Source organism: Macaca mulatta, chromosome 11, assembly GCF_049350105.2.
Source record: "Macaca mulatta isolate MMU2019108-1 chromosome 11, T2T-MMU8v2.0, whole genome shotgun sequence".
In the NCBI taxonomy this organism is placed as follows: domain Eukaryota; kingdom Metazoa; phylum Chordata; class Mammalia; order Primates; family Cercopithecidae; genus Macaca; species Macaca mulatta.
In genome coordinates this window covers 61,548,968-61,558,153 of record NC_133416.1, presented here as the reverse complement: position 1 = coordinate 61,558,153, position 9,186 = coordinate 61,548,968, and positions in this window count along the sequence as shown.

The following is a 9,186-nucleotide window of genomic DNA, read 5'->3' as shown; positions in this document are numbered from 1 at the left end:
AAAAGGTTCCAGGTGCCCTGGCAGGGTCTTGTTCACAGGGCTAATTCACCTGAGTCCCAGGCCCTCAGTTCCCTTGCATTTGTCATCTGGACTTATGAAAGCAGGAGAACAGGCCTGGTGGGGTGGCTCACGCCTGTAATCCTAGCACTTTGGGAGGCTGAGGCAGGCAGATCACCTAAGGTCAGGAGTTCAAGACCAGCCTGGCCAACATGGTGAAACCCCGTCTCTACTAAAAATACAAAAATTAGCCAGGCATGGTGGTGCATACCTGTAATCCCAGCTACTCAGAAAGCTGAGGCAGGAGAATCGCTTGAACCCAGGAGGCGGTTGCAGAGAGCCAAGATCACGCCATTGCACTCCAGCCTGGGCAACAAGAGTGAAACTCTGTCTCAAAATAATAATAAATAAATAAATAAAATAAAATACAATACAAAAATTAACCAGGCATGATGGCGGGTGCCTGTAATCCCAGCTACGCGGGAGGCTGAGACGGGAGAATCGCTTGAACCCTGGAGACAGTGGTAGCAGTGAGCCGAGAGATCACGTCACTGCACTCTAGCCTGGGTGGCTGAGCAAGACTTTGTCTCAAACCAAAAAGAAAAAGAAAAAGGAAAAGAAAATAAAACGAAAGAAAGCAGGAAAACAAAGACTCTAGTTAAAAGGGCTCAGGAGCCAGGCTAAGAAACCATACCATTTCTTCCCTTCAGAATGACCAAATCCTGTCACAATGTGTATGCTTACACACACCCTTAAAACACCTGTGGCCACCAGGTGACGCTGGTTCTCTGCGTTTCCTTTCTGGCTTCCCGGTTGAGGACAGTAGGCAGGACTGGGAATCCAGAGACCAGGGAATAGAGACCCAGGGATTTGCACCCTCCCTTTCCCCCAAAGCTGAGGAAGAAAGGTGAAGAATGAGACATTTATTATTCATGAGATATTATTGTCTACTTGGGGTGGGGCTGGGGGGAGTAGCAGTGTGGGCACTGGGGTGGCACTGGGGATGAAATGTGAGTCATGCTGACATTAATGCTCTGGCTGCATGTTGTCGCCTTCCTACCCCAAGTCCATGGTTTGACAGAACAAAGTAAAATCTGAAGATATTAAGGGCAGAAAGAATCACAGTTGGGGTGGACAGATTGATACCCTCATATGCAATACACTTCTAGGGTCCAGGAATTCTGACTCCTAATATGGAACATGCACTTTTGGGTGTCCTCCTTCCACGAAAGTCACAGGAACCTAAACCAAATCAAGCTGGGGCTACTAAGGCAGGGGTCCAGACAGGTAAACTGTTGGACCAATGAAGAACAACAGTGTATGGGTGTAGAGACACAGGTTTCAGTCAAGGCTCTCTGATAATTAGCTCTGGGAACTTGAGCAGATCTCTGGACAACTCTGGGGCTCAGATTTTATCAACTGTACAAAGCGGGGTGCGGGGTACACTCTTAACAAGTGCCCCGTGCAGTTCCCTGTACATACATTATTTCATTTACATGAAATTATAATTTCTTTCTTACAAATGTGAAAACTGAAGCACAAATAGGTTAAGTAATTTGTCCAAGGCCGAATGACTAATATGTTGCAAGACCGTGATTTGAGGGCAGTCTCAAAACTGCCTTTCTAAAACTAGGATCGAATGCCCAGATGATCCCTAACAATGCTTCCTATTCAGACCTTCTGAGATTCTGAAAGTTGACAACTCTCTGAAGGGTTGTAAAAGGATTTACTTTACATGTTCTTAGAAGGCAAATCACAATAGTGTCAAGTAGAAAGGTGAAGCAATAGGGATTGAAGTTAGACCTCAGAAGGGACTTCCCAATTATCAGTCGCTGGGGGGGGGAAAACAAACAAACTAACTCAGGAGACACAGAAGGAAATCCTGGGGTCTAAGACCATAGAGGACAGATCTCAGTAAGAAAGCAGCCACCCTCCACGGCCCACACAGCCACCCCCGCCCCTAATTTCAATAAGGGCTGAATGAGGGGAAAGAAACTTAAGAAAAGCCAGGCTTTCTAGAGGCGTTCTCTCTCTTGCGGTTGTGCTTGGCGCGTGAGCCCTACTGGGTCCCTCGTGGTGCGTCGCTCATGCGTGTCCCCGGAAGTGTGTGTGTTTGGAGGCCCTGTGTGCTCACGAGTGTGAGTCGTCTATCTCTCTTTGTCTCTTTATCTCTGTCAGTCTCCCGCCCGAGTCCGAGCTCTATCGCTGACTTTCTGACGCTATCTCTCACGGCCTCTCTTTGTCTCTTTCCATCTGTCCGTCTCTCCTGTAGGCCGTCTTCATCGCCTGTACCTCTGTTATCGCCTTTTTTTCCTCTTAAGCTCGTCTCCCCATTCCCCGTTCCCGCGCTCCCCCCGCCCCCTCCCCAGTCTCCCGCCCCGGCTGTTCTTGCTCGTTCGCACGCTCTCTCTCTTTCGCTGTCTCTTACAGGCAGATTTATGGTCAGCTCAGGGCCTTTCATTGGCCAAGCGCTGACAGAACTTGATTTAACGCCGCCTCTCATTGGCTGAGCTTGACAGGCCGATTTACGAGTCACTCTACCATTGGCCAAACCGCCTTGGCCCTGATTTATGGCTCAGCGGCGCGGGGAGGGGGGTGCCGCTGCTGGGGAGTGAGGATACCCCTCCCCTCGTCGCCGCGTCCCTCTTCCTCTCCCCTGTTTTTTCTCCTCTTTCCCTCCCCTCAAGGAATGGCTCTCCCTCTACCTGTTCCTCAGCCCCATCCTCCCTTCTTTTTCGTCCACTGGGAGGGAAAACTGGGGTGTGGTGGTGATGGGAACTGAAGGGATGATGGGGTCTGAGGGGTACACACAGGCGGAGGAGTCGAGTCTGAGGGGTGCGGGTGGGGGCCAACAGGGAGAGCAGAGGAGACTGAACAGGGAATGAGGATTCCGAGTTGAGGAACGAAGGGGAAACTGAGGGGGCAAAAGGATGACAGGAAGAAAGGAAGGCTGAGGAGAGAAAGAAGGCAGGGGAAGAGAGAGAGGGTTAAGGAGATAAGTAGGGGTTTGGGTAATTTGTCCAAGATCCGAGAAGAAAGGAGACATGAAGAGAAAGGACGCATTTGAGGGTCCACACGGGCTGAAGCAGGGAGATCCGGGCACCGAGAGAGGGACTTTTCAAATCTCACTATCCAGACTGAATAAGAGACGGAAATTTCCTTTTCACACAATGGCTCTGAAAAGGGAAAGCATTAGAGAAGCAAAGACAGAGAAAGGCGCAATAGGGAGGTGAGAGAGAGGGAGAAGCAGGAAAGGACAACTGGAAGGTAATAGCAAAGAAAAGAGGGAGGGAGAGCGACAGAGAACTAATGGGGAAGACCAGAAGGAAAGTAGGGTTTTTGGTTTTTTGTTTGTTTTTAGGGGTGGGAGGAAAAGTGCAGTGAGAGAAGACTACTCCCCAAAGGAAATATTGACAGAAAGGCTCCTCCTCCTCCTCCCTATGAAGACCCATTGGCGTCTGCAAGGGGACAGACAAGTCAGACGCCTCCCCCAGGAGATTCCGCTTCCCCAAGGCTGCAGTAAGCTCCCCATCCCATGCACCTCACTCCTCTCCTTGCCCACCTCCCCAGTTAAATTTATGAGTCCAGGGTGGCCTTCAGGAATTAGGAATATTTATGCTTCTTTGCGAGTGAGGTTTGGAAGGTGATAAATAAGGGTCCACTGGGGGGTGCAGCTGGGGGCTCCTATTTTTAACATGGCCATTTTCCCAAGGCCCCCACCCACACATTCCCTCTCCTCCTGAGCCAGAGAAGGAAGCACAGAGGGAGGTGAGGAATGGGTTTCAGGTATCAGGAAGAGGGGTTGACTATCCTGTAGAGCCCCTCAGAGGACTGCAGAGCTTTGCAGCAGAAAGGATTGAAGGCAGATAGGGGAGGAACTTTCCAAGCATCCTGGCATTCCTATAGCCCCTAGTGTGCTGTTACATTTTTTCAGAAGGTGGGGAGAAGCCCATTTCCCCTCTGTCCTCTTAAGCTCAGTTGCTGAGGAATAGGAAAGAGAAGCCAGAAAATTCAAAGGCAGATTTCTCTGGCCTGTCACCATCCTCACAGGAAAGGAAGATTTGAAATCCCCCACCTCCACAGACCACAGCCTGGATCCCTGGGAAAGGAGGCTAGGAATGTGGGGCTCAGGGCATCTCCTAGGAGTCTTGGCCTCCAACCTGCCCACCCCCACTGCTGCTGAGAATTAAAAACAGTCAGTAGGGCCGGGCGCGGTGGCTCAAGCCTGTAATCCCAGCACTTTGGGAGGCCGAGGCGGGCGGATCACAAGGTCAGGAGATCGAGACCACAGTGAAACCCCGTCTCTACTAAAAATACAAAAAATTGGCCGGGCGCGGTGGCGGGCGCCTGTAGTCCCAGCTACTCAGGAGGCTGAGGCAGGAGAATGGCGGGAACCCGGGAGGCGGAGCTTGCAGTGAGCCGAGATCGCGCCACTGCACTCCAGCCTGGGCAACAGCGTGAGACTCCGTCTCAAAAAAAAAAAAAAAAAAAAACAGTCAGTAGTTCTTGACATCCCTTGCCCTGGGTCTCCAGGAAATTGAGAAGGGGTGGGGGATCTGCCTATGGATCCACATACCTTCTCCAGCCCTCAGCTCTAGGAGCCATGTGTCTGTGACCCTCCAGTGAAAGGGCTTGTTCTGGGTTTGGGTAGGAAGTGAACAAAGATGGAGGTCCATAATATAAGGGAGCCCTAAGGAAAACAGAGCTGGGGAAGAATCACACATCGCCCCCATCCCCCATGCCCTCCAACCACTATGGCCTTAGCAAGAATGGCCACAATGCACATGCGTACATACACCAGACTGCTGCCTGGAGTGGGAGGAGGGAGGGAAAGGCCTAGACTGGCCCTTTAAGAGCCACTTAGGGTCAGAAAGCCTGGGCTACATAGAGGGGAAGGAGCTGATGTCAGAAGACGGATGGGCAGCAAGATGGGGATTGATGCTAATGGGGGAGTTAAAGCTAAGTACCCAGACACTCAGAGGGCAGAACTGCAGATCTGTCTTCCTTATGCTCACCCCCCTCTCCAAACCGAGGCTGTAAATCTGCCTCTTCAACTGGGGGAAGGGGGACTGAGGAAAAAAGACATGCTCTCTTCTCCCCTTTCCTGTTTCTTCCTTACTTGGTGTGCCCACACCGCCCCCCTCCACCCAATTCTTTTGTCCTCTCCCATTCTCTTGTAATCTACAACCCCTTCCCACTAAAATTTCCAATTTTTGGCTTTGCATCAGAAATTGACAGAATGGTTTCAGCTTACAGAGGAGTTTAAGAGAGGAGATCACAAGTTTTCCCTCACCAGACCCGGGTGGGAATGCTTGGTGGGATTGTGGTGAGAAACTGGTAGATTGGTAACTCCCAGTTCCCTCAGTTTCTCATCCTTCCACCCTCTTCTCACTTGGAGGTAACTCTAGCTGCCGTCTTCCGGGACAATAGGGTAAAGGCAAGAAGCAGGAAGTTGGGTGCCAGGGACTGGAAGAGCACCAAAGTTTCTGAGCTGAGTTTGTGGAGGCTTCTGACACACTGAGATTCTAGAGGGGCTGGTGGTGGGCTTCCAAGGGCAGCTAGGGAAGCTGCGGGAGCTGTCCACTGAAAGATATACAGTCTGGTTTCTCGGAAACTCCTGGATCATACCGTTCCCTCTCAAGCACACACCCTGTCTGCTGAGTAGAGACAATTTCAGGCCAATAGTCTATTTACTGTAAAGGACCAGCTGCTCCTTGTACCTCTCGGGAGGGAGTCGGGGATGTTAGGGAAGAAGACTTTTTCAGAGGGTCTAGAGCTAGAATTAGCCGTTGGTAAATTTCATTTCTTTCTTCGCTTTCAGGTGAGACTGTGTCTCCCACCTTTCAGGACCCATAATCACCCTTATTTCCTTTCCTACTGGCAACCAGGGCCTGTTCTTGAGAAGTCCCTCTCTATATTAGAGGACAGTCCCTCTCATCTGTTGCAGTATTAGGCCTGAACTCTGTCCCAGCCCTGGAAACAGTTGGTGCCTGATTGCCTCTAGTTTCCAAATCCTCTTCCATATCCATAAGATAATAACCCTAAGACATCAATCTCATCTCTTCCTTTCTCCCAGGTTTTCCTTCAGAGGCCTAAAATCACCTCAGGATCATACTCTTCTCTGTTTTCTTTTTTTTTTTTTTTTTTTTGAGACGGAGTCTCGCTCTGTCGCCCAGGCTGGAGTGCAGTGGCGCGATCTCGGCTCACTGCAAGCTCCGCCTCCCGGGTTCACGCCATTCTCCTGCCTCAGCCTCCCGAGTAGCTGGGACTACAGGCGCCCACAACCGCGCCCGGCTAATTTTTTGCATTTTTAGTAGAGACGGGGTTTCACCGTGGTCTCGATCTCCTGACCTTGTGATCCGCCCGCCTCGGCCTCCCAAAGTGCTGGGATTACAGGCGTGAGCCACCGCGCCCGGCCTCTTCTCTGTTTTCTAAGTTTTCAGAGACAAGGGAGAGAGGAAAGCTGGAGTGGGAAAAGTTGGGGGTTGTGAGCAGCAGCCACTGGAACCCAGGCTTCCAGCCTCCCAGCATCCGGCCTAGTGCTCCCTCCTATCCGAGGGAGGTCAGTCATTGCCCTCAGCCCTAGTCTCTGGCTGCTTCTCAATACTGGTGATAAATCCTGTCTTTGTCTCCCTTCTGACCCAGGCCCCAGGCAGGCTGGGGGTCAGAGCTGGGGGAGGGGTCAGTGTGGAGGAAGGGGAGATACAAGGAGAATGGGAGGAGAAGATGGACAGGAGCAGCTGGTGGGCAGGCATGGGGGGTGGGCAGTGAGGGGATGGGGCCTCTTCATTCTACAGATCCTGGACATTCCAGCAGGCCTGCATTCCAAGTGAGAAAGCCAGGATTGCTGAGTTGTGGAAATACCTTCAGAATGGTCCCTTGAGCATCCGGAATACTGGGAGATGGGGGGCTAGTGTGGAGTGCCTCAAGGAAAGAGACTGCTGAAAGAAATGGAAAAATGTTGTGGAAATCCTCCCATCCATACCGCAGATCCCTATGCAAATGTGCCATGCACGCACCCACCCACACACACACTCACACACACAGGACTCACGGCATGAGGGAGCCCTGGAGAGCCAGGCTGCCCCTTGCCTGGCCCCTCCCTAGTGGCCTTCTCTTGCTATGACTTTCCTGTTTCCAACTCTATTCTTTTTCTCTGCTCCCACTCTTGCTTTCCTTCTTTGTGTCTCTCATTCTCCCAGTTTGTTATTCTCGCCGTCTCTCAGCCTCTGCCTCGGTCTCTCAATCACTTTTTCTCTCTCATATTGTTTCTTTCCATCTTCTTGTCTCCCTCTCCCCTCTCCCCAAATTCCTGGATGCTGTTCCATCTGTCCTGCTTCTGCCACTCTTCAGCCCAGCCATCCTACCTCAGTCCTCCTACCTCAGTCCCACATCAGAACCCTGTTCTGGCCCAGAGGGGACCTTTGGGAGTTAGATTCCAAGAATAGATGGGAAGGAGAAAAGAGGCTCTTAATGAGTCCCTGCTTTAGTGGGAGGTCTGGGAATCATATTGGGTTATGATATGGCATGGAAGGGTGGGGTGGGCAGAAGGTGACCAGAAAGAGAAGCACAACTAAGGGAGGTAGGGTGAAATGAGAGAGAAGAGATTAATAAAGAAAAGGCATAGGCCAGGCACGGTGGCTCACACCTGTAATCCCAGCACTCTGGGAGGCCGAGGCGGGCAGATCTCCAGAGGTCAGAAGTTGGAGACCAGCCTGGCCAACATGGTGAAATGCTGTCTCTACTAAAAATACAAAAAAAAAAAAAAAAAGCTAGGCATGGTGGCGCATGCCTGTGATCCCAACTACTTGGGAGGCTGAGGCAGGAGAATTGCTTGAACCCGGGAGGTGGAGGTTGCAGTGAGCTGAGATTGCACCACTACACTCCAGCCTGGGTGACAGAACAAGACTCCATCTCCAGAAAAAAAAAAAAAAAAAAAAAAAAAGACACTAGGCTGGGTGCAGTGGCTCATGCCTGTAATCCCACCACTTTGGGAGGCCAAGGCAGGTGGATTACTTGAGCCCAGGAGTTCAAGACTAGCCTGGCAATATGGCAAAACATCTCTATAAAAAATACAAAAAGTCAGGCATGGTGGCACACACCTGTAGTCCCAGTTACTCAGAAGGCTGAGGTGGGGGGATCACCTGAGCCCAGGGAGGTCGAGACTGCAGTGAGCTCTGATCATGCCACTGCACTCCAGCCTGGGTGACAGAGTGAGACCCTGTCTCAAAAAAAAAAAAAGAAAGAAAGAAAAGAAAAAAGAAAAGATACAGAAGGACAAACACTAAAAAGAGAAGGGTGCAGACTTGCAGTTCTCTCTAAGTGTGTGTTTTGGGTCAGTGTGAAGGGGAGGAGCTGAGGGGCATCTCCTAAGTCATATTGCGATATAGGTTCAAAGACAAGGTCTGGAGGCTCAGCCAGAAAGGTGTGATGTCCACCAGGCAGCCACAATTCTGGACTCTCTGTCACCTACCAAGGAAGTTCTCAGAGACCTTTTTCTCCTCTCCAGACAGTCTTGGAGTGTTGGTTCCCTCCCTATTCACCTCCTCCACTCTGTCACCTCCCTTCCTCCCCCAGTGAGAATGACATCAGCTCTGGCTGCCCGTCCTCAGCCCAGTTGCTGATGTACTCTCCCATGGGTGAAACAGAAGGCTAATCACCTTTGCCCCATGCATTCACTCTCTAGTCCAGGAGCTAGAGTTTACATAGCCTAGCACTCTGGAGTAGGAGTGGGAGGAGGCTGTACCAAGAAGGTAACTGCAGAACATTGTGGGAAAAGAGGGGGCATGGGCATCAGGGGGAGGGAGAGGGAGAGGAGTGGAGGGGGGCACTTGAGGAAGAGAGGCAGCAGCAGTAAATCACCCTGTGGGGGGGCTCCCTCTGCCTGAGCTCAGTGGGGTAGGGAAAGAATAGACATAGAGGGGTGGGGGAAAGAATGGGGAATCGCCACATCTGGCAGGCAGGTGTCTGGCACTGTTCAGGCTGTAGTCACTTTCCCAGCCAAAGGGGAGGAAGGGGGGAGAGGGGAGGAGGGGCCTCCCAGCATCCCCTAGGAAAGAGGGAAAGGCTCACAAACAGAAAGACAGAGGCTTACAGACAGAAAGAAACCAAGGAAGAGAAATAATCAGACCCCGCTCCCAGGCTCTGCTTCAGTCAGTGCTTGGGGATGTGTTTACTCATAGCCCTGAA